This window comes from Paramisgurnus dabryanus, chromosome 22 (assembly GCF_030506205.2).
Source record: "Paramisgurnus dabryanus chromosome 22, PD_genome_1.1, whole genome shotgun sequence".
Classification (NCBI taxonomy): domain Eukaryota; kingdom Metazoa; phylum Chordata; class Actinopteri; order Cypriniformes; family Cobitidae; genus Paramisgurnus; species Paramisgurnus dabryanus.
Genome location: NC_133358.1, coordinates 1,416,015 through 1,440,362, shown reverse-complemented (window position 1 = coordinate 1,440,362; position 24,348 = coordinate 1,416,015). Strand labels below are relative to the sequence as shown.

Below are 24,348 nucleotides of genomic sequence, written 5' to 3'. Positions count from 1 at the left end.
CTGTTTCACCACATTCTTTTTCTGCAAGTCATCCACAGGCCGTGGCAACACTGCACACACAGCAAAGTACATTGGCTCCTGATGACCATCTTGAATGCGGTTGATCAACGCCAACATCTGATCCACTAGATCCTGAGGTCTGATACCACTAGCAACATCATTTGTTCCAATGTTAATCAAGACCAACATGGACCCCGTTATTTGATAAAAATGCCAAACATGCTGGCCCAAACTGCGACTCAAATTTGTACCAGGATGCACGAACGCCCGGATATTATTGATGTGATCCTCAACTCCACGGCACAACTCACTCAAAAGACACACCTTCAACCCTACAAAAACATATTGTTAAGATACAACTACCAACATACAAGGCTTCATTGTATAATTTAAAGAGCACCAATTATGCTAATAAATTAGCACGTTAGCACGTTATTGTAATATCCCATAGTACATACATGTTATTAAAACTTGAACTAATGCACTGTGAGTCTTATAAATTGCTTACATACCTCACCGATTTCTGCATGTCTGGAAAACGCTCGGTTTAGTTCCTGTCTCCGCCTCCCAAAATGTCTAGTGTATTCGGATTGGTCAGATGACTACTCAACTGTTATTGGTCAACTGGGTTCGGCGTGTGTTTGAAAGGTTACGCCCCTGACTACGCGTGGATTTTCTGGTTCTGACTGAGAGTCACAGGCAACGTAAACAAGCGCTATATTTCTCTATAAACGATGGTGTCTGTACTGCCTTACCACTTCAAGCTCGATCCAGAGAGTTCAGACGGCCGTTACGATATAAACGATCTCCGTCAATGAACGCGATTGGATTTAACTTTTTTAGGAGTCCTTAGCTCTGCCAGAATGCTAAACGAAGACGAAAATGTGTTGCAAAGACATCCAAAAGGTAATTATAACGTACTACATTACTTTGCAAACTATATGGAAACACCAAATGTAGCACATAGAAGGTTTTATTTGAAATGATTATAAAACTATTTCACTTATTAACATTATTTTACTATAGTAAACTTTATTATAAAAGACCGCTTACATACTATATTACTGTGCAAACTATATGGAAACACCAAATGTAGCACATAGAAAGTATTTGTTGAAATGATTATAAAACTATTTCACTTATTAACATTATTTTACTATTGTAAACTTTATTATAAAAGACTGTTACATACTATATTACTGTGCAAACTATATGGAAACACCAAATGTAGCACAAAGAAAGTATTTGTTGAAATGAATGTTCTACATTATTTCACTATGGTAAAGTTTATTATGAAAAACTGCTTACTTATAAGTGCTATGTTATTACTTATTAGGTTTTAAGGAGAATGCAACAGGTTCCAGGGCCTCTTACCTGCGTGATTCATCATCCAGGTTTTGCACAAATTGTCTAAATCCCTACACACAGAACATTTATTGTACCGACTATAAGCCTTTGAGGTGCAGGACTAGAGTAAGTTTTATTACATTTTTAAACCAATAACACTAAAGTATCATTATAGTAACAAAGTACCCAAAAGAACAAAAGATGCAACTTTAAAGAAAATATAATAGTCAGTCAAAAGTTTTTTTTATTTATTACAAATATATATTTAAATGTTAAACAATATACAAATAAACATTCTTTAGTAACCATATTGTGCTCTTGTTTCAAAAATTGTTCAATTCATTTCTTACAGCTATCTATTCAGATAAATGGCATATCAAAGCTTTGTCAGCTGGTGCTATTTAAGACGACACTATAAGGTTATCATCCTGTCGTGTGTTGTTCTCCAGATACGCTTGGAGCTTCCTGATCAGATCGGTCACAATTTTGGCTTTCGACGACCCCTGCACTGAAGATGGCATGCAATCACGTCCTCCTTTGAAGGTCTCTCAAACTGTGATGCCAGGTCCATTGGAATCGGGGTTTCCTTCAGCTTATCTTCAAATACCTCATCAAACACAAGCCTGATCACATCCTCCACATAACTGTAGAAATATAGCAGTCAATAAATCTTTTGTTTTGATACTTTATTTCCCTGCTTCATACATTAAGTTTTTAATTATGAATGTATTTGAAATAAAACATTACTGCTTACGGTATGTCACTTGTGTGTTTTGGGAACATAGCCTTGTACTTTCCCTCTCCTGCTTTTGTTACGGCTTGGTGACATTGTAATGGATGGCTGCAAGGTACAAATACCTGTAAAATATAAACAAGCAATTAATTTATTGTAAAAGTAAATACTACTTTATTTAACACAGTTACTAAAATACTTAAATACCTGCACAGCATTCCAATAAATGAGAAAATCATTTTTTTTTGCTGCAAATCTGAAATCTCAGGCTACGGACGGCAAAGGCATCCACTGATGATGATGATGGAAACATTGTGAAACGATGCTACTGCCTGGGTTCCTATTATTATGCAGAGAAAAAAAACTTTGTCATCATCAGTTATACATTTAAGACTGGTAGTGGTTTCACTAGGTAAATACATAATATGTGTTAAACACCTTTGCTCCTCATATGCCAGTCTGACTCCTTGTACTGTGTGTTATGATGTTGCATGTTTGCATACAGTGTAGAAGGATGTGTCCAGCTGCGAATCTAAGATATAGACAAATAAAACAAACATGTATTCAGTCAAAAAGACATATTATAACAATAGAGTACAACGACTATAAATCGTTAGACTATTCATTAAAACGTAAATGTATTACATATTACATGGCCCAACATTAGCAACACACATTACGTGTTTACTTCGTTTCAAAATCTAAGAAAGCTTCAAGTAAATACAACAGTAAAATACATATAACTTTAAACAAATCATCTGTACTTAGAGTTTCTTGAGTTTGATCATGAGAACAAATTTTACTGGTAACAGTTTAGCTGGCATTTGTATTTGTATTTATCTTAGCAACTTAGCAAGTTTGTAAACATGTCTAAACCAACATCGATAAAAAAAACGAAAGCCTGCATAATTCAACATACACGTGTGTAAATATGGTACGTTGTTTATGAAATACAGTATTACAACACAAGACAATTAGCTTGCAAGCTTAGCTCTACACGCACATTATGTTAATCTCCGGTTACCGGTTACGTAATGTACAGTAAAAGGCAAATAATAAACATGAATACTTACAGTCTGTGATCCAGAAGTGCACAGTAATCCAACTTTCAAGAGGAGACGTCGCGCAAATCCAGCTTCGGTTCATGAGAAGCAGTTATTGTGAAAACTCCGTGAACAACTTCTGACTGGATTTTTCCGGAACCGTATTAAACATGATGTCCTCTGTGGAAGTCCATAAAGTGCTATTTTGCCCTCGCATCTAAAGAGACAGCGTCTACTCGAGAGATTTAATCGCTTAAACAATGAAACAAGAGTTTGCAAACAGAGTAAAAGCAGGGACTCACAACCTCCGCCATTTTAGCTCTCTTCTGACTCGGCGCTCCCCACCCTCGTCTTTGAGGGCGTACCCAAGCAAAGCAGAGAGGGCTGAACTATGATAATGTTGGTCTTATCTACGTCACTAATCCCAGGAAGTAAACTGTTGCCTACAATCCGAGTGTTTTTTGTAGTCCTCGAACGTTAGAGACGATAACTCGCGTCATCGTTTTCTTTGAGGTATGTACTTTTTGAATATCGTTAGCATGTACTAATGCACACTTACACACAAAAGGATGTTTAAAAACGTGTATCCCATAATAGGTGCTCTTTAAAATGTTTTGTTTAATAATAAAAAAAGTTTTGTTTAAGATTGTTTTAAAAACACAAAGTATATCATATGTTTGTAACAAATTTATAGGAACATGCCGACTTTTGGGGATTTTAACTTGTTCACTGTATTTCCCGGAGTTAGATAAGTCCATACATAACCTTTTCATCTCCGTGCGTCCCGTAACTCTGTCTGACACATCCACCACTAGCCTAGCTTAACACAAAGACTGGAAGTAAATGGCTCCAGCTAGCATACAGCTCCCAATAAGTGACACAATAACACCAACATTTTCCAATTTATATGTTGTGATTTGCATAGTCACAGCATGTACAAATAACAAGGTCATATGAGAGACAGCATTTTTAACCGTATACATAATGGGAACTATATTCTCAGAAGGTGAAGCACTGCTACTTGGGTGGAGTGATTTGCTCACACCACCCGAGAAGCCCGATGGTGAGGAGCAGAGCATTCGCTCAGAGTTGGGCTATTCACTCCACCCAAGTAGCAGTGCTTCACCTGCTGAGAATATAATTGATGGTTGTGTCTCATATGACCTTGTGTAACTTCTACTTTTTAGTTAATGATCTTATCACCACTAACAACCTGGACTTTATGTTTCTTAATGAAACCTGGTGAGATGACAGCTGCAGTGCTACAGTCCTCAATGAATCAGCCCCAACAAACTTTACTTTTATAAGTGTCTGTAGAGCTGTTAGAAGAGGTGGAGGAATAGCTGCTTTATTCAAAGATGCCTTTCAATGCAAGCGTTACTTGGTGTTTACCAGTCTTTTGAATATTTGTGTATTGCTCTAAAAAGTACACCACGCATTCTGTTTACAATTATTTATACACCTCCCAAATACACCTCAGCATTTGTTGATGAATTCACTGAACAATTTCCTCTGAATTTGATTATTTTGTTATTGCTAGAGATTTTAATATTCATATAGACAATGCAGAAAACAATACTGCAATTGAACTGTTAAATGTTTTAAACACTTTTGATCTGACCCAGCACGTGCAAGGTCCTACACACAATAGGGGACACACTCTTGATCTGCTCATTAGCAAGGGTCTAAACATTTCATCCACTGTAATCAAGGATGAAGCGCTATCTGACCATTTCTGTGTTTACTTTGATTTATTAATCTGTCCTGCCACTGATGTTAGATCTGTCTGTGTCAAAAAAAAGGTTCATAAATGAGAACACCAGTGAGGTATTTATGAATGCTATATCAATGTTGCCAAACATATCAGCAGACTCTGTTGATGTTCTCCTTGAAAACTTTAACATAAAAGTTAAAGATGCCATTGATGGTAAAGCTCCAGTAAAGGTCAGGGTGATCACTGGCAGACGTAAAGCACCCTGGAGAAACACAACAGCAGTACAGCGCATGAAAAGAACATGCAGAAAGCTGAACGTATGTGGCGGAAAAGAAAACTTGAAGCATCTATCTCAGATAAACATCTGCAATGATTAGTTATATAAAAAGCTGTTTTCAGATGACTGTTTTCAGATGCCCATCCCCTTATCGTCTAGCTTCTGTTTTAAACGCGTTTCTGTAAGCGAGTATAAACTTTAAAAACACATCGCATATGTCCATGTGCGCGAGCTCGCGTCTCCGTGGGAACAACGCGGCGCTAATAATAAAACGGTGTCGCGTGTAAAGTGCAATGTATGGAATGTGTTGCATGTAAACAATATCATATTACAGCAGATCCCGCAGTGCAGCATTACTCAAAGTTGCCATGAAGGATACGAAAGTGAATAACTGTGTCTAACACTGTACAGCATCTAACAATGAAATCCACCATTACGTGATCGCGCAAACTCGTTTGTAAATAAGCATGTAAACATGAAATCATATTACAGCACACACTTAAAAGATACAGCAGTGCAGCATTACTCAAAGTTGCCATGAAGGATACGAAAGTGAATAACGGTGTCTAACACTGTACAGCATGTAACAATGAAATCCACCATTACGTGATCACGCGCGTACTCGTTTGTAAACAATGCGAAAGTTTTTCAATCCGAAGCGTGTAGTCTGCTGAGGTTGCTTATGTAGGCTGAACTGCACAAGCCATAACATATTACATGATAGCAAATATAAATGAAGACAAATGACTTACAGTTTCTTCAGGAATATATCCTCCATTGCGTCTTCCATTGTTCTTCTTCTTAGGCAACGTTAAAGATAAATGCTTCTCTTCCTCAATGTCCAGACATAAATGAAGATATTCCTCATGTGTGTGTATAAAGGTTATATTCCAAACATGCGGTAAAGTCTTTAAATCTGATCAAACTTTACGCTTTGTTTATTATTGTTGGAACTGCTGGTCTCTATATTACCATGTCAACAGCCTGTGGGCGTGACCGAATTAGAGATAATGAGCTCAGCCAGGAAAAACTGTACTCTCTTTACTTCAATGCAGATTATATAAACAGGAAATAATTGTGTTTGATTATAAATAGCTTGTTTAAAAGTAGAAATTTCAGGCTTTCTTTGGATATGTGTATCATGTTTGTGTGACGAGTATTCGCGGAGTTCCAACTGATTTGTGTTACGTGTTTTGAGAGACAGCTGGCGGAGACAGAAATGTCTAAATGCGTACCCTGTTTATTTTCTTTATTTGACAAAAACACAAAGATCTCTTGTTATTGTGAATGTACACTAGGCCGGGACGTACAACGACACCCTATGTCCGGTCGTAACTTATTCCACGGGTCAAAATAGGCTGCAGCTGGGATGTACAGCGACAGCCTAGTTTAGTCGCGTCAAATACGTTACAGTTGGGATCCGGTTTTCAATTTCTATCCCAAACGTAACTTATTTTACACGGTCGATTAGGTTGCCCGTGGTCATCCCGACCGTAACTTATTCCGCTGGTCAGAATAGGCTACGGTAAGGATGTACGGCGACAGCATTTGTCCGGTCGTAACTTATTCCACGGGTCAAAATAGGCTGCGTCTGGGATGTACAGCGACAACCTATTCGACAACATCAAATAAGTGACGGCCGGGATGATGTTTGACCTTTATATCCCGAATGTAACTTATCTGACATGGTTGAATAGGTTGCCATTGTACATCCCGACTATGACCTATTTGACGTAAAAACTCCCAAGCAATTTAAGTTACGACCGGGATCTTGTATCACAAATGCAACTTATTTGACATGGTCGATTAGGTTGTTGTTGGACATCCCGACCATAACTTATTTGACGCTACCAAAATAGGTTGTTGGTGTACATCCCGGCTGTAACTTATTCGAAAGGGCCCAAATAGGCTGTTGCTGGACAGTGTTAAATAGAGGGTTAACTTGCCGTAATTCATAATTCCAATGGCGTTTTTTCATTCGTACGCGTACAGGGAGGCGTGTCTGATGTCACAGGGTAATTTGCATATGTAAATTATGCATAATTAGGCTAAAAACGGCTTGTCCAGCAACAGCCTAGTTTGGCCGCGTCAAATAAGTTACAGTCGGGATGTACAATGACATAAGCTATGACTGGGATGCTGTTTTGGACTTAAGAGTTTTTCATCCGATCTTGTCCAGTCATAACTTATTCCAGGGGTCAAAATAGGCTACGTGCGGGATGAAACAGCCTATTATTCCAACGGCCGTAGCTCCGGCACCGTTCACCCCAGCCAATCGGGACCGGCACCCACGGACGCCCCGCGTCCGTAGCGCCTTCCCCGGCCGAGATACGGCGTTCCTCCCCTGATATTCCCACGGCCGTAGCTTCGGCCCCATTCGACCCAGGTCTTTGGGACCGGCACCCATGGACGCCCCGGTCGGAAGGGCTGGGTGGGTCGAGCAACCTGGATCATGGATGTGGCGTTGGCCGAACCCGGTGACAGCTTATTTTGATCATGTAAATAAGTTATGAACGGGATGCTGTTTTGGACTTAAGAGTTTTTAAGCTGATCTTGTCCGGTTGAAACTTATTTGACTCGACCAGAATAGGCTGTTGTTGGACACCACTGTATCCGGCCATGGGGCTCCCTGTTCGGGTGGGTCGAGCACCCTGGATCATGAAGGTGGATCTCCTGCCTGTGTCCAATTGCAACTTATTTGACGCGACCAGACTAGGCTGTTGTTGGACACAATCGTGGAGCTCCCTGGTCGGAAGGGCTGGGTGGGTCGAGCCCCCTGGATCATGGATGTGGATAAGCTGCCCGTGTCCAACTGCAACTTATTTTACGCGATCAGAATAGGCTGTTGTTGGACAGCACCGTATCCGGCCATGGGGTCCCTCGGACCCCGAGACAGACACCCTGGGGCTCCCTAGAGACCGTACCCGGCTCTCCGTTTGGGCCCTGGCATCCCACTCTTAAGCACCCCCCCTCCGGACAAAGCCCTATCTTCCCGGCCCTTACAGAAATTCCGACCGTTGGTCAACCCGAAAAGATCTCCCACCGTTGGTCAACCCCCATCGACATTCACATGCTCTTCCTCCCTCTCCTCTATCGCCAGTGGGTGTCCTGAGGAGTCCGAGCTCTCCGCTGAGGAGACAGGACCACCAGCACCCTCATCGGAGTCTGCGCTCTCCGCTGAGGAGACCAGACGACCGTCACCCTCAGCGGGCTCAGGTCAGTGTTACACACACACATACTGTAGATACTTATGCTGTCACAGCAGACGTACCGACAATACCACCTGTCTCGCTTCGCCGCCCCACCGCGGGTACACCGGTAGTGCCGTTAATTCCCCTTGTACGGTCCCTGGGGGCTTGGCTTCAGACCACTGTCCGCCTCTGTTACGAAATACTATTCAACCGGCACACACCCAAATTCTCGGGCATTCGTTTCACCAAGGTGAAAGCGTCCGATGCACATGTACTGCGTGCAGAGGTCGAAGTCCTGCTGGCGAAGGACGCGATCGAGCCGGTCCCTCCAACCGAGATAAGGTCGGGTTTCTACAACCCGTATTTCATAGTACCCAAAAAAGCCGGTGGGGTACGACCGATCTTGGATTTGCGCGTTCTGAACAAATCTCTGCAGAGGAGGTCTTTCAGGATGATAACACCGAAGCAAATATTCAATTCAATTCGCCCCCAAGATTGGTTTGCGGCTATAGACCTGAAGGACGCGTACTTTCATGTGTCCATTCTCCCTCGTCACAGACCGTTTCTCCGGTTTGCATTCGAGGGGCGGGCATACCAGTACAAAGTTTAACCGTTCGGGCTGTCTCTCTCTCCCCGTGTGTTCACGAAAGTAGTGGAGGCGGCGTTAAAACCCCTCAGAGAGAGCGGTGTTCGCATTTTGGCTTACCTCGACGATTGGCTTATAATAGCGCATTCTCGGCGGATGCTTTGCGAACACAGAGATTTAACGCTTCGGCATCTCGCCCGTTTGGGTCTTCGGGTCAACTGGGAAAAGAGCAAACTCTGCCCCACGCAGAGGATCTCTTTTCTCGGTATGGAACTGGACTCGATCGATTTATCGGCGCGTTTGACAGAAGAGCGCGTCCAGTCAATTCTGACTTGCCTCGGTTCATTTCGAGGGAAGAATGCGGTCCTGCTGAAACAATTTCAGAAGCACCTGGGGCATATGGCAGCAGCAGCGGCCGTGACTCCGCTCGGGCTGCTCCATATGAGACCGCTTCAGCGTTGGCTTCACGATCGAGTCCCGAGGAGAGCGTGGCGCGCCGGCATCCATCGAGTAGCAGTAACACCTGCATGTCGCCTAACATTCCCCCCGTGGTCAGACCCCGCGTTTCTCAGGGCCGGTGTGTCCATGAGACAGGTCTCTCGACATGCTGTTGTCCACACAGATGCGTCCGACACGGGCTGGGGAGCCACGTACGACGAGCATACAGCTTCAGGGGTGTGGACAGCACCCCAGTTGCATTGGCATATCAATTGCCGCGAGTTGTGGGCAGTATATCTTGGACTTGTACGCTTCGCTACGGAGCTGCGAGGGAAAGATGTACTAGTACGCACCGACAACACTGCGACCGTTGCGTATATCAACCGTCAAGGCGGTTTGCACTCCCGTCACCTGTCGCATCTCGCTCGTCATCTCCTCCTTTGGAGTCAGAAGCATCTGAGGTCCCTTCGTGCCATTTACATCCCGGGCTCGCTCAATACAGCGGCAGACGCACTTTCCCGAGCTGCACGCCCCGGCGAATGGCGACTCCACCCCCAGACGGTCCAGCTGATTTGGAAGAAGTTCGGTCGTGCGCAGATAGACCTGTTTGCGTCGCCGGGCGATACCCACTGTTGCCTATTTTATTCACTAACCGAGGGCAGCCTCCGCGTGGATGCGCTGGCACACAGCTGGCCTCGGGGGATGCGCAAATACGCATTCCCCCCAGTGAGCTTAATCGCACAGATTCTGTGCAAAGTCAGTCAGGACGAGGAGAGCCTTTTACTGATCGCCCCTTATTGGACGACCAGGAATTGGTTTCCAGAACTAATGCTCCTCGCGACAGCCCCTCCCTGGCGGATTCCCCTGAGGAAGGACCTTCTTTCTCAAGGAGGGGGCACATTATGGCACCCGCGCCCCGACCTGTGGGATCTCCATGTGTGGTCGTTGAGCGCGCGCAAGGTTTAGGTGATTTACCACAAGCGGTATCTAACACAATCGACACGGCACGAGCTCCGTCCACAAGACGGGCTTACGCGTTTAAATGGAACCTTTTCGTCACCTGGTGCTCTTCGCAACGCGAGGACCCCAGAGAATGCCCTATTAACATTGTGCTTTTATATCTTCAACATAGATTAGACGGTAGGCTGTCACCCTCCACCATTAAAGTTGATATCGCCGCTATTTCTGCTCATCACTCACTTATCAACGGCAGATCAGTTGGCCAGCATGATTTGGTTATTAGATTTCTAAGAGGCGCTCGCAGGCTAAACCCCTCGCGCCCTCCCTCTATTCCTCCCTGGGACCTGTCCATGGTGCTGAAAGCCCTTCAGGGACCTCCGTTCGAGCCTTTGCATTCTGCGAGTCTGAAGCTTTTGTCAATGAAAGCTCTGACCCTGCTATCATTGGCCTCCGTGAAGAGAGTAGGGGATTTACATGCATTCTCTGTTGACGATTCGTGCCTTCAGTTTGGTCCTGCTGTCTCGAGCGTGACATTGAGCAATGTTCCCTCTAATTTTTTTCAGCACTGAGCAAATAATTTTTTTTCTGAGCACACATTTCAGTACTGTGAGGAATTCGCAACCACACGACCTGCCGAAAATGAACACGAGCCTGCGTTAACCATAGGAGATTCAAAGAGATGACAGTGTAGCGTGTAACGGGGTTTAGTGTATACACACGTATAATGTTCAATGTGGGCCTGTGTATAAATCCCAATACATGTAATTAACACTCTCTTTGAATTTACCAGGTACCTGGGTTTAGCAGATTGAACCGTTCACCTCAAGCTGAAAATCAGTTCTCATATACTACAGTGCAAATAAATAAAGTAAATAAAATACTTGTAAAAGTGTAACACTGTTTCATTTTGTTTGTAATCCAAATTCATGATTCACTTAAATGACTCTGTTGGGTTGAATTCATGAATCAATTGACTCGGTTCAAAGGACCGTTTGTTCCTTTATATAGTTCAAATAGTTCAGTTCAAAGTCAGTGTCCTGTCCTTTAAAGAAAATCCAAGAAAATACGGAAAATGAAGTTTCAGCGAATTCACGTCCTAGTAGTTGTCCGAAACAAAAAGGAAAAATACCCTCCTACCAGTTCTGATGAATTCAAAGCACAGCTCTGGTTGGCTCGCCTTTTTGTATACACCTTCACTTAATTGTCTCGCGTGTCCAAGATGGAGCAGGAGAACTTTACAGATGTTCGAAATTCTCACAAAAAAACCCAGCCTTGTAAAAACACAAGGCAGAACAGTAATTAATCTTCAGTTCAACAGATTTATCAATAAGCATCATGTAAACATTTCAAATAACAACCTAACTCAGGGTTTCAACACTTATTGAACATATTGACACTTAAAATTTTATTTTTTAATCACATTTACGTTACTTGACTGTTAACTTTCAAATGTAAATAGCTTCAGCTCGTTCGTTATATACCAACGGCCAATGTAAACAAACTAATAAAACTCATAGTTTGCTGCCAAATTTGCAACACTTATGCCACAATGTCAAGTTAATATTTAGAATATAACTCACCAAAGCATACATTTTAACTTCTTATTTAAAAGAAGAAGTTCATTCGCAGTGTTTTGATGCTCTGTGATTCTGCATCTGCCTCCGTTCTAATTCTCTATTTTGCTCTCTCCTCACTCTAGCGACAGCTTTTCCAAGTTATCGCATCACTTCAGGAATCCAATAATTTGTTTTAAATCACTGTTTTGAATCTGAACTTTTTCCTCTTAATAAATATTTTAGTTTCTTGAGATCGACCCGTGCAGCTGCTCATCTGGCTCGCTCTCACTCTGTGCTCATCCGTGCTGGCAGCGTCACTGTGTGAACTGAATGCGCTGCTACCATTGGCTCATAAAAGTGTCTGTCACCGTAGCAAGATCAGCGATTGGTTGAAAGTTTCTTCTCCTTCTAGAACACTCGCCTTCTCTCTCTCTTAATTCTTTTACAACAGCAAATGCATCAATGTTTATGTGCGGTCTGAAAAATGTGCGCGGTCTGACAAATCTATTGCGCGGCCACTTTGGCTGGCCTGCGCGGCCGCGCACGTGCGCAACTTAGAGGGAACATTGATTGAGACCCAGACCAGGCTACGTGCCCAAAGTTCCCACCACTCCTTTCAGAGATCAGGTGGTGAGCTTGCAAGCGCTGCCCCCGGAGGAGGCAGACCCAACCATGGCTTTGTTGTGCCCCGTACGCGCACTGCGACTCTACGTGGATCGCACGCAAAGCCTCAGGACCTCAGACCAGCTCTTCGTTTGTTATGGTGGCCAGCAGAAAGGGAAGGCTGTCTTCAAGCAGAGGATGTCTCATTGGATAGTTGATACTATCGCCCTGGCTTATAATCTTCAGGGTATTCCTTGCCCCTTTAATTTGAGAGCGCACTCCACACGGAGTGTTGCCTCATCTTGGGCTCTCGCTCGTGGTTCCTCGCTAACAGACATCTGCAGAGCTGCTGGTTGGGCGACACCTAATACGTTCATTAGATTCTACAGTGTTCGTATCGAGCCTGTATCCTCTCGTGTTCTTTCCTCATCAGGTCTCGCAGGTCGGCTTGCAGCCCCCAAATGATGCTTCATGACTGTCAGTATGGAAGGCCTTCAGAGAAAAAATCTGTAATGGTTTGAATTGTTCTTCCTCCGCTGCCTTGGCAGCCTTTGTTGCGGAGCAGTGGCTGTCAGCCTTTCACTAGCTGTATCCTCGCGAACCTACGTGTCTGGCTCGGGCTCCACATTGTGTCCCACCGGGTTCCTTTGGGAGTATTTTTCCGTGGGGTTAATCCTACCAGCCCACGTTTCCCTTAGCAGAGCACTGCTTTGCTTACACAGCCACGGCTGTCTTTATTTTTTCATTGTCCACCATTAGCCCTTAAGAGGGGCGGTGGCTTCCACAGCGTTCCTATCCCGCTCAGGTAGGGCGCTTCCCAGTCGCTGGCATTTCTGTGGGGTTAAAGGAACATCTAGTGCCCGGCCTTTCTGCCTTATCCTTTCTCCAATCCTTGATGGGATTCGGAGGGTTTTTCTGCAGACACTGGAAGAGGTCAGCCCCTAGTGGCGTTTTGGTAGGGATTCCCAATTCGTCGGTCACGACGTGTCGTCGTAGTGACCGACTGAAAGGGAACGTCTCGGTTACGGATGTAACCCTCGTTCCCTGAAGGAGGGAACGGAGACGTCACGTCCCGTCGCCACAGGTGCTGCCACCTGCTGTTACGGCCGGTCACACTTTCCGGCTTTCTCAGCGAAAAAGAAGCTAATTTCCATATTTGCACCTGCTGCTTATATAGGCACCTGGCGGGGCGGCGCCAGCATTATGCAAATATCTCAATGCCAAGTTCATTGGCGTTTTAGTAGTATTCAAAGCAGATTGGTCTCTCTAAGCGAGTTCCCAATTCGTCGGTCACGACGTGACGTCTCCGCTCCCTCCTTCAGGGAACGAGGGTTACATCCGTAACCGAGAGGTTTCTATGCTATGGTGGGGCCTGAATCCTGATTGGAACTTTTCATATGTATTATTATTCGCTATGAATGTGCGTAGCTGGCTTGCCACTACTTTTTCTAATATTTTAGAAAGAAAAGGTAGATTTGAGATTGGTCTAAAGTTATTAAGATCTCCCTGGTCAAGGTTTGGTTTTTTAATGAGCGGTCTAATAACTGCTAGTTTGAAAGCTGTTGGAACGTATCCTAATTCTAACGATGAGTTAAAGATATTTAGTACCGTGTCGGACACTACATGAAATACCTCTTTTAGTAATTTTGTGGGAACGGGGTCTAATATACAGGACGATGATTTAGATGACGTTACTAATTTAGAGAGCTCTTCTATTGTTGTAGGTTTAAATGACTCAAGATGTTCGTATGATAATCTAGTGGTAAATGTACTATTGGGTAGAGTGGTGGCTGCTTGCGTAGTTTCTATGTTTTCCCTAATAAACATAATTTTGTTAGTAAAGAAGTTCATGAAGTCGTTACTATTGTGTTGGAGTTTACTATTGGTTTCTGTTTGTTCTTTGTTTCTAGTCAGTTTCGCAACTGTGCTAAAGAGGAAACGAGGGTTGTTATGGTTTTCTTTAATAAGCGTACTGAGATAGGTAGATCTGGCGGTTTTAATAGCCTGTCTGTAGTGTTGAACACTCCCTTTCCATGCTGAACGCCATACCTCTAACTTTGTGTTTCGGTAGATTCTTTCCATTTTTCAAGCTACTTTTTTAAGGGCTGCAGTATGATGGTCATACCATGGAGCTGGCGTTTTTCTTTGATTCTCTTTTTTCGAATGGGAGCAACGGCATCCATCGTGCTAGAGCAAACGTTGTTCAGGTTTTCTATTATAATATCCAGATCTTCACGGTTATCTGCTACATGTTTCATTTGAGACAGGTCTGGAAGAGTGCTAATAAAGCTATCTTTAGTGGTGGAAATTATTGTTCTGGCTAATCTGTAGCATGTTGTAGACTGAGCAGTTCTATCTAGAAGTATTGTGTATGACACAAGACAATGGTCTGAAACGGCATCGCTCTGGGGTGATATTTCGATGTCATTAATATTGAGTCCGAGTGACAGAATTAAGTCTAATGTGTGCTTACGAGTATGCGTGGGCCCTGACACGTTTTGTTTAATACCGAGAGAATTTAGAACATCCATAAACGCACGTCCTAATGCATCTTTTGAGTTATCCACATGGATATTAAAATCACCAACGATAAGAGCTTTATCTACAGTGACTGTAAGCTCAGATAGGAAGTCTGCTATTTCTTTAAGAAAATCTGTGTGGTGGCCCGGAGGCCTATATATGGTAACTAAAATGAACGAAAGCTGTTTGTTGTTACAATCAGTTATTTCCATATTTAACAGTATTATTTCAAACGAATTAAATTTTATTTTATAAAGTAGCAGGAGCTCAGCAGTGCATGACCTCTCTCTCTGACCTCTCTCCCTCTCTTTGTCTCTCCTTCACACCCCGTCAACCCTTCCCCCCCATGAGCTCCCACTCAAGTAGGGTCGTGGAGGAGATTGCCGTGGAGCTGAAGGAATTCCTTATGCGCATGGGTGAGTCTGATGTCACCAGTTTGCTTTTTGCTCATGTCTGTCATTGGGTCTCATTCACTAAGCATGCGTACCCACAAATTTGTGCGTGAGATGTGCGTACAGATCTTTTCACAAACAAATCGTGATTCAACAAAAACTATCGTATCAAAATGTCTTCTAAATGTACGCAAAAATTCAAGAAAACCGAAAACCACTCGTGTGAAATAATCTTGTACACTATAATGAAATACTAGGCTGTAATTATAATGTTTATAAAAATGTTGATATATACAATTTACATGATTATATTTTATATTATAATATCTGGATTATATATTATTAAACATGATCTATATTATTATTTTATACATTATATTACATTATATTATACATTATTATAGCCTACTTATTTTTTCCACATGTAGTGAACAGGGTACAACAAACATTCCAGACCCCTCCCCAATTGCTACATTTGCGACATTGGAGGCAAGATGGCGCCGGTGTATAGGGCATGCCGTCGGTCTCTGAGCCTTTTATTTGTTTTATTTGTTTTGGTTATGTTATGTGGTTTTATGTTAAAGGTAACGCAATGCGCAATATTGGTCTACAACCCCAAAACAGAAAAAGTTGGGACACTGTAGAAATTGTGAATAATTTGCAAATCTCATAAACTTATATTTTATTTACAATAGAATATAGATAACAAATCAAATGTTGAAAGTAATACATTTTGAAATGTCATGCCAAATATTGGCTCATTTTGGATTTCATGAGAGCTACACATTCCAAAAAAAGTTGGGACAGGTAGCAATAAGAGGCCGGAAAAGTTAAATGTACATATAAGGAACAGCTGGAGGAGGACCAATGTTTAGGAATAGGAATGTTGTCCCATTCTTGTCTAAAACAGACTTCTAGTTGCTCAACTGTCTTAGGTCTTCTTTGTTGCATCTCCCTCTTTATGATGCACCAAATGTTTTCTATGGGTAAAAGATCTGGACTGCAGGCTGGCCATTTCAGTACCTGGATGCTTCTTCTATGCAGTCTGAACATTGTAATTGATATAGTATGTGGTCTGGCATTGTAATGTTGGAAAATGCAAGGTTTTTTCTGAAAGAGACGACGTCTGAATGGGATCATATGTATCTACAACTTGGATAAACCTTTCAGCATTGATGGTGCCTTTCCAGATGTGTAAACTGACCATGCCACACGCACTCATGAAACCCCAAACCATCAGAGATGCAGGCTTCTGAAATGAGCGCTAATAACAACTTGGATTGTCATTGTCCTCTTTAGTCCGGATGAAATGGCATCCCAGTTTTTCAAAAAGAACTTCAAATTTTGATTCGTTGGACCACAGAACAGTTTTTCCACTTTGCCAAAGTCCATTTTAAATGATCCTTGCCCAGGGAAAACGCCTTTGCTTCTGGATCATGTTTAGATATGGCTTCTTTTTCGACCTACAGAGTTTTAGCTGGCAACAGCGAATGACGCGGTGGATTGTGTTCACTGACAATTTTTCTGGAAGTATTCCTGAGCCCATGTTGTGATTTCCATTCCAGTAGCATTCCTGTATGTGATGCAGTGCCGTCTAAGAGCCCGAAGATCACGGGCATCCAGTATGGTTTTCCAGCCTTGACCCTTACGCTCAGAGATTGTTCCAGTTTCTCTGAATCTTTGGATGATATTATGCACTGTAGATGATGATAACTTCAATCTCTTTGCAATTTTATCTGAGAAACTCAGAAAACTATTTTTTGCCGCAGCATTGGGGGAATTGGTGATTCTCTGCCCATATTGACTTCTGACAGACACTGCCACTCTGAGAGGCTTTTTTATACCCAATCATGTTGCCAATTGACCTAATAAATGGCAAATTGGTCCTTCAACTGTTCCTTATATGTACATTTAAATTTTCTGGCCTCTTATTGCTACCTGTCCCAACTTTTTTTGGAATGTTTAGCTCTCATGAAATCCAAAATGAGCCAATATTTGGCATGACATTTCAAAATATCTTACTTTCAACATTTGTTAACATCTGTTATCTATATTCTAATGTGATTAAAATATAAGTTTATGAGATTTGTAAATTATTCCATAACTTTTTTACTCACAATTTCTACAGTGTCCCAACTTTTTCTGTTTTGGGGTTGTATGATAAATCAACTCTTTTAAACCTTCAGACCTGTTCGAACAATCTGCTGAACTATGCTTCAAATGGTTCATATTATCCACCTCCTCCTTTTTTATCATCGATACCTGGCTTTCTCCAGCGATGGCCTTGCTCGTTGCCAGTTGAGAGACGGAGGAAGAAACGCGGAAAACGCGGCGGCTCAGCGGTTAGGCTGAAGTTTTGCCTGGCTTTGCAGTCTGGTGTGCAATCCCCGGGTCGTCGAGGGAGATGTTTGGCCGGTGACCATTTTGTCCGCTGGCGTTCGTTGGATCTTCTATATGAGCGGGGCGCTCCCCTGGTTCCAGCAACTGTGATTTCTGGTGTGTGTGGATCCCCCCGTATCTACCGCAGTCGAGGAGTGTGCGTTAAACATCTACGTGCTTTCCCTCGGGTGCGGGAGTCGGAGGAACTGACAGAGTTGTATAGCCCGCGTTTATTCAAGCTGGGTCTGTTAAATTCGAGATCGGTGGTAAACAAGACTTTTATTATAAATGACTTTTTATGTCGCGTGAACTGGACTGCCTATTTATTACGGAAACCTGGCTTACCGTTGGGGATTTAAGCCCTCTGTCGGAACTTTTGCCTTCAAACTGTTTGTTTTTGAATTCCCCTCGGTTGATTGGCAGGGGTGGCGGATTACTCTCTATTTTTAAAGATATTTTCTCATATCACCAAATAGTACAAAATGACTATAGAAGTTTTGAGCTGCAATTATTTGTATTTGAACTGAGTTTTCCATTGTTGATTGCTTTGATATACCGCCCTCCTAAACACAATGCAGATTTTTTAAATGAATTTGCAGATTTTTTAGGTCAATTTGTACCAAAATATGATAACTTGTTACTTTTAGGAGATTTTAATGTGCATGTGTGTTGCCCAACAGACTCCTTAGCTAAAGAGTTTATTACCTTGATAAATGTTTTTGACTTAGATCAGCATGTTAATGTTCCTACCCATCAGGGTGGTCATACACTAGATCTTGTGTTATCATATGGTATCTCTTTGTGTGCTCTGGAGATAGTGGAAAATGGGTTTTCAGATCATAAATGTGTTTAATTTTCAATTCCCACAACTTCAAGTGCTTTGAAACCCAAAAGACAAGTATGTAAATCGCGATTAATTAATTCAGAGACTTGTAAAAATTTTTCATCAGCCTTCTGTGATACTATGCACACTATGAATACTAACCAGTATGCATTAAGTGCAGAGAAGCTTTTGTACGAGTTTAATTCTAAATGTGTGGATGTTTTAAATGCAGTAGCTCCAGTGAAGACCTTAAAATCTAAACCAAGAGTCGACCCGTGGGTTGACGATAATATACGCTCCTTGAGTCTTGCAGGAAAGCGGAGCGCAGATGGAAAAAGGATAAGCTTCATGTTTCTTTTGAAATGTTAAGTGATTCGTTGTTAAACTACCAAAAGGCCTTGAGAGCAGCAAGATCTGATTATTTTACAAAACTCATGATGTCACAAGGTGACGATCTTTTAGGGGGCGGAACCAAAGTTGGGAAAGTTTGGTTCCGCCCGGAAGTGTTTCCGCCCAGACCGGAAGAACCGAACACCGGACTTCCGGTAGCGCCGTAAGGGGGAAGATTGGGAAATTCAACGCACCTGTGCCTAGTTGAGAGCAGCGGGCGATGATTGGAAGATACGCTGAACAAGGCAGTACTTAAGGCTGAGTTTATTCTCAGTCAGGAGAACCTTTTGGGTGTGTAAGCACTGTGTTGTGCCCGCTGGTACGCTGTATTGTAGCTGTTTAACTCTCTCTCTCTCCCAGGCTGGAACAGTAAATTGTGGGGACATCGTGAACCTTAAAGGTTATGAGGAGAACGAATATCGGACGGATTGTGACGAAGTGAAAGTGGATATTCAAAACGTCAACGCTGTGAGTACCAGGGCAAGCTAAAAGTGATTGTGATATTGACCTGGTTTATGCTAACTCCCTTCAGGAGGAGGAGGACGGCCCTACCCCTCATAGAGCGTGGTGGGTGAGCTGAGGAAGTATTTACCGAAGCAGACACAATAACGACATCTCTAGCTGGGCCACATATTTCCACCACCAAGCCTGAACGAAGCGAAGTGAGAGAAGACGGGCGTCCTTTTTGTACACTTGAAGTGGTGGGTGAGTCCTTGTGCTGTGGATACATTTATTTTTGACGTGGTGCTGTCTATTGCTGTGGGTTGCTGTGTTTGGCTGTGTGTGTGTTGTTAGATTAACCCCCGCCTTCACACACTTCGTCAAGAGAAGGCAAAGAGGCTGCTGGCGTAGCTAGTACAGTACAGCATACGTTGTGAGCGTGCTTCGGGCTTCCAGAAATAATACGGTGCCCAGAAACGAGTCTTTCCCCTGCCTAGCCACTGGGTGGATGTGAAGAGCGGTGGCGGAGAGCTGAGGAAGCAGCAGAGGTGTGAGTACGATTTGGGGCTATTCTTGTTGATGCTTTCCAGTGCATAAACGTTGTTGTTGCAGAGAGAGAGGTGACGTAATCCCTTCGTCCCGTGGCCTCTACAAGGGGGCGCCCCTGTCCAGAATTCGAACACCTGACGGCAACGAGGAAAGGGCAGCGCTCGGCCCGGTGAGACGCTGGGATTTTCCGCCCCTCTGCTACCACCTACTGGTCGTGAGGGTTCGCCCCCGACGCTACCTAGGAATTACTTACCCCAGCACATGTCGCGCCGATTGCTGCGAGCCCGCCACTGTGTTTCTGTGTCCAAGTTGAGACCTGTGGAGAGAAGAGGAGAGAGAGTGATTATTCTGAGGAGAAACAGAGTGAAACCTGTACTTACGGTACGCTGAGTCCAGCCAAGAGGTGAGAGCCATCACAAAGCAAATTAACTGTGTTTCTGTGTCCAAGTTGAGACCTGTGGAGAGAAGAGGAGAGAGAGTGATTATTCTGAGGAGAAACAGAGTGAAACCTGTATTTACGGTACGCTGAGTCCAGCCAAGAGGTGAGAGCCATCGCAAAGCAAATTAACTGTGTTTCTGTGTCCAAGTTGAGACCTGTGGAGAGAAGAGGAGAGCGAGTGATTATTCTGAGGAGAAACAGAGTGAAACCTGTACTTACGGTACGCTGAGTCCAGCCAAGAGGTGAGAGCCATCGCAAAGCAAATTAACGTCTCGGTTACATATGTAACCCTCGTTCCCTGAAGGAAGGGAACGGAGACGTCACGTCGTGACCGACGAATTGGGAACCGCTTCGCGGGTGACCTATCTGCTTCGAGAAACCTTTAAAACGCCAATGAACTTGGCATGCAGATAATTGCATCTGCCGGCGCCGCCCCGCCGCGCAGGTATTTAATGAGCGGCAGGTGCAGTTATCAAATCAGCTATTTTTTTTGCTGAGAAAGCTGGACAGAAGGAAAGGGTCCGGCCGGTATCAGCAGTGGAACAGCAAACTGTGGCGACGGGACGTGACGTCTCCGTTCCCTTCCTTCAGGGAACGAGGGTTACATATGTAACCGAGACGTTCCCTTTCAGTCGGTCACTACGACGTCACGTCGTGACCGACGAATTGGGAATCCCTACCAAAGCGCCACTGAAGCTGACCCTTCCAGTGCCTGCGTAAACCCTCCGACTCTCCCTATTCAGGGAACGGAAATGGGGTTGAAGCAGAGGCTGGTCACTACTTGTTCCTTAACCCACGATAGTGACTAGGCGAACTGGGAAGCGAACTCGTCAGGCGGGACTAAGATCGCTGCGGAAAGAAAACCCTCTAGGGGTCTACCACTAAGGTGATGGATAAAAAAGACATGAGGTCTATAAAAAATACTCTCTCTTAGTACACTAGAGAGGCGTGGAATGAACTCCACTAAGGGAAACGTGGTAAATCAGAAGTTTCCACGGAATACTCACAAAGAAACCACTAGGGGGCGCATTGTGGACGCTAGCCTCACCCAGGTTCTTAAGGATACATCCAGTGAGAGGCTGGCAGCCGATGCTCCGCAACATCGGCCACCAAGCGGTGGAGGAGACAAAAAACAGTTTTTTGTAACGTTTTTGCCTTAACTGCCTTCCATAATGGTGCGGTGGTGCAGCACCAAAAAGAAAGGCACCAAGCCGACACAGGAGCCGTCCCTCGATGCTCTCACTGATCTGACGAGAGAACTCGAGAGGATACCGGCTCAACACGAACACTGTAAAATCTAGTGAACGTATTAGGTGTCGCCCAGCCAGCAGCTCTACAAATATCTGCAAGTGAGGAACCACGAGCCAAAGCCCAAGATGAAGCCACGCTTCTGGTTGAATGGGCTCTCAAACCAAAGGGGCAAGGAATGCCCTGTTTCTCATACGCCAGGGCGATTGTGTCTACAATCCAATGAGACATCCTCTGTTTAGTGACAGCTTTCCCTTTCTGCTGACCACCGTAGCAGACAAAGAGCTGTTCTGAGGTCCGAAAGCTTTGAGTACGATCCACATACACACGTAGTGCACGAACAGGACATAACAAAGCCATGGCTGGGTCTGCCTGCTCCAAAGGCAGCGCTTGTAAATTCACCACCTGATCTCTAAAGGGAGTGGTGGGAATTTTAGGCACGTAGCCCGGCCGGGGTCTCAGTGTAACGCTGGATTCAGCCGGCCCGAACTGAAGGCACGAATCGTTGACCGAAAATGCATGAAGATCCCCTATCCTTTTAATAGAAGCCAATGCGAGGAGCGTCAAAGTCTTCATAGTGAGAAACTTGACGCTCACCGTGAGCAGAGGCTCGAAAGGGCAGTGCTGAAGGGCTTTCAGCACCATGGACAAGTCCCACGGAGGAATAGAGGGAGGGCGTGAAGGATTCAGCCTCCGCGCACCTCTTAAAAACCTAATGACCAGATCGTGCTGACCTACAGATCTACCGTCTATGGGTGCGTGATGCGCGGATATTGGCGCGATATCTACTTTAATAGTAGATGGTGACAGCCTCTTCTCCAAGCGGTGCTGGAGATATGAAAGCACAATACTGATCGAGCATTCTCGGGGGTCCTCTCGTTGAGAGGTACACCACACAACAAACAGGTTCCATTTCAGCGTATACGCCTGTCTCGTAGACGGCGCTCGCGCTGCAGTTATGGTGTTAGATACCGCCTGGGGTAAATCACCTAGAACCTCCGCGCCCCGTCCAGAGACCACACATGGAGGTTCCACAGATCGGGACGGGGGTGCCATAATGTGCCCCCTTCTTGAGACAGAAGGTCCCTCTTCAGGGGAATCTTCCAGGGAGGGGCTGTCGCGAGGAGAGTGAGCTCTGGAAACCAACTCCTGGTGGCCCAATATGGAGCAACTAAAATAATTTTCTCCTCGTCCTCCCTGACTTTGCACAATGTTTGCGCAATGAGGCTCACTGGGGGAAATGCGTATTTGCGAAGACCTCTCGGCCAGCTGTGTGCCAATGCATCCACGCCGAGTGTTCCCTCGTTCAGTGAATAGAATAGGCGACAGTGGGTTGTTTCTGGAGATGCAAACAGATCTATCTGCGCTCTGCCGAAACGTCTCCAAATCAGCTGGACCGACTGAGGGTGGAGTCGCCACTCGCCGGGGCGCGCTGCTCGAGAAAGCGCGTCTGCCGCTGCGTTGAGCGACCCCGGGATGTGAATGGCACGAAGAGACCTCAGATTCTTCTGACTCCAAAAGAGGAGATGGCGGGCAAGATGCGACATGTGACGAGAGCGCACTCCGCCTTGGCGATTGATATACGCAACAGTCGCAATGTTGTCTGTGCGAACTAATACATCTTTGCCTCTCAACTCGCTGCTGAAGTGGACGAGCGCAAGATATACAGCCCACAGTTCTCGGCAATTTATGTGCCAATGCAGCTGGGGTGATGTCCACACTCCTGAAGCTGCAAGCTCGCCGTACGTGGCTCCCCACCCCGTGTTGGAGGCATCTGTGCATACTATTGCATGTCTGGAGACCTGCCTCAGTGGCACCCCCGCCCTGAGAAAGGCTGGGTCTGACCACGGGGTGAAAGTGAGACGGCATTTTGGTGTGATCGTGACACGGTGAAAGCCGGTGAGCCACGCTCTCCTCGGGACTCGGTCGTGAAGCCAATGCTGAAGCGGTCTCATATGTAGCAAACCGAGCGGTGTAACAGCTGCGGCTGCTGCCATATGCCCCAGGAGTTTCTGAAATTGTTTCAGAGGGACCGCAGTCCTGCCCGAAAATGTATTCAAGCAAGCCAGAATCGACTGAACGCGCGCCTCCGTGAGACGTGCTGTAAGATTGACCGAATCCAACTCCATGCCGAGAAAAGAGATCTTCTGTGTAGGACACAGTTTGCTCTTTTCTCGGTTGACCTGAAGACCGAGACGGGCGAGGTGTTTGAGCACCCGATCCAGATGGGTGCAAAGCATCTGACGCGACTGTGCTATAATAAGCCAATCGTCGAGGTATGCCAGGAGGCGAACACCGCTCTCTCTGAGGGGCTTTAAAGCCCCCTCTGCGACTTTCGTGAAGACGCGGGGAGAGAGAGAGAGCCCGAACGGTAAGACTTTGTACTGGTATGCCTGACCCTCGAACGCAAAGCGAAGAAACGGCCTGTGTCGGGGAAGTATTGAGACATGAAAGTACGCGTCCTTCAGGTCGATGGCTGCAAACCAATCCTGTGGGCGAATGCATTGAAATATGTTTTTCTGCGTAAGCATTTTGAACGGCATCTTGTGAAGTGCTCGATTCAGAACGCGCAGATCCAGGATCGGTCGCAACCCGCCGCTTTTCTTGGGTACAATAAAGTAAGGGCTGTAAAACCCTGACCTCATCTCGGCTGGAGGAACCGGCTCGATCGCATCCTTCGCCAATAGGACGGCAATCTCTGCACGTAGTACGTGCGCAT

General features: G+C 44.7%; 2 long non-coding RNA genes across 3 annotated transcripts; both read right to left on the bottom strand.

The window, feature by feature from the left end:
• Positions 1–1,660: 1,660 nt before the first annotated feature.
• Positions 1,661–3,709, bottom strand: LOC135777791 (uncharacterized). 2 transcript variants are annotated; one of them, XR_010544341.2, is made up of 5 exons: positions 3,154–3,709; positions 2,519–2,612; positions 2,288–2,420; positions 2,102–2,205; positions 1,661–1,991 (listed from the first exon to the last, which is right to left on the bottom strand). It is a non-coding gene; the product is annotated as an uncharacterized lncRNA (long non-coding RNA). The 2 variants fall into 2 exon arrangements; XR_010544340.2 differs by having other exon boundaries at positions 2,519–3,709.
• A 7,756-nt stretch (positions 3,710–11,465) lies between these two features.
• On the bottom strand, positions 11,466–12,411 carry LOC135777790 (uncharacterized). The gene is made up of 2 exons (XR_010544339.2): positions 11,870–12,411; positions 11,466–11,560 (listed from the first exon to the last, which is right to left on the bottom strand). It is a non-coding gene; the product is annotated as an uncharacterized lncRNA (long non-coding RNA).
• Positions 12,412–24,348: the final 11,937 nt, after the last annotated feature.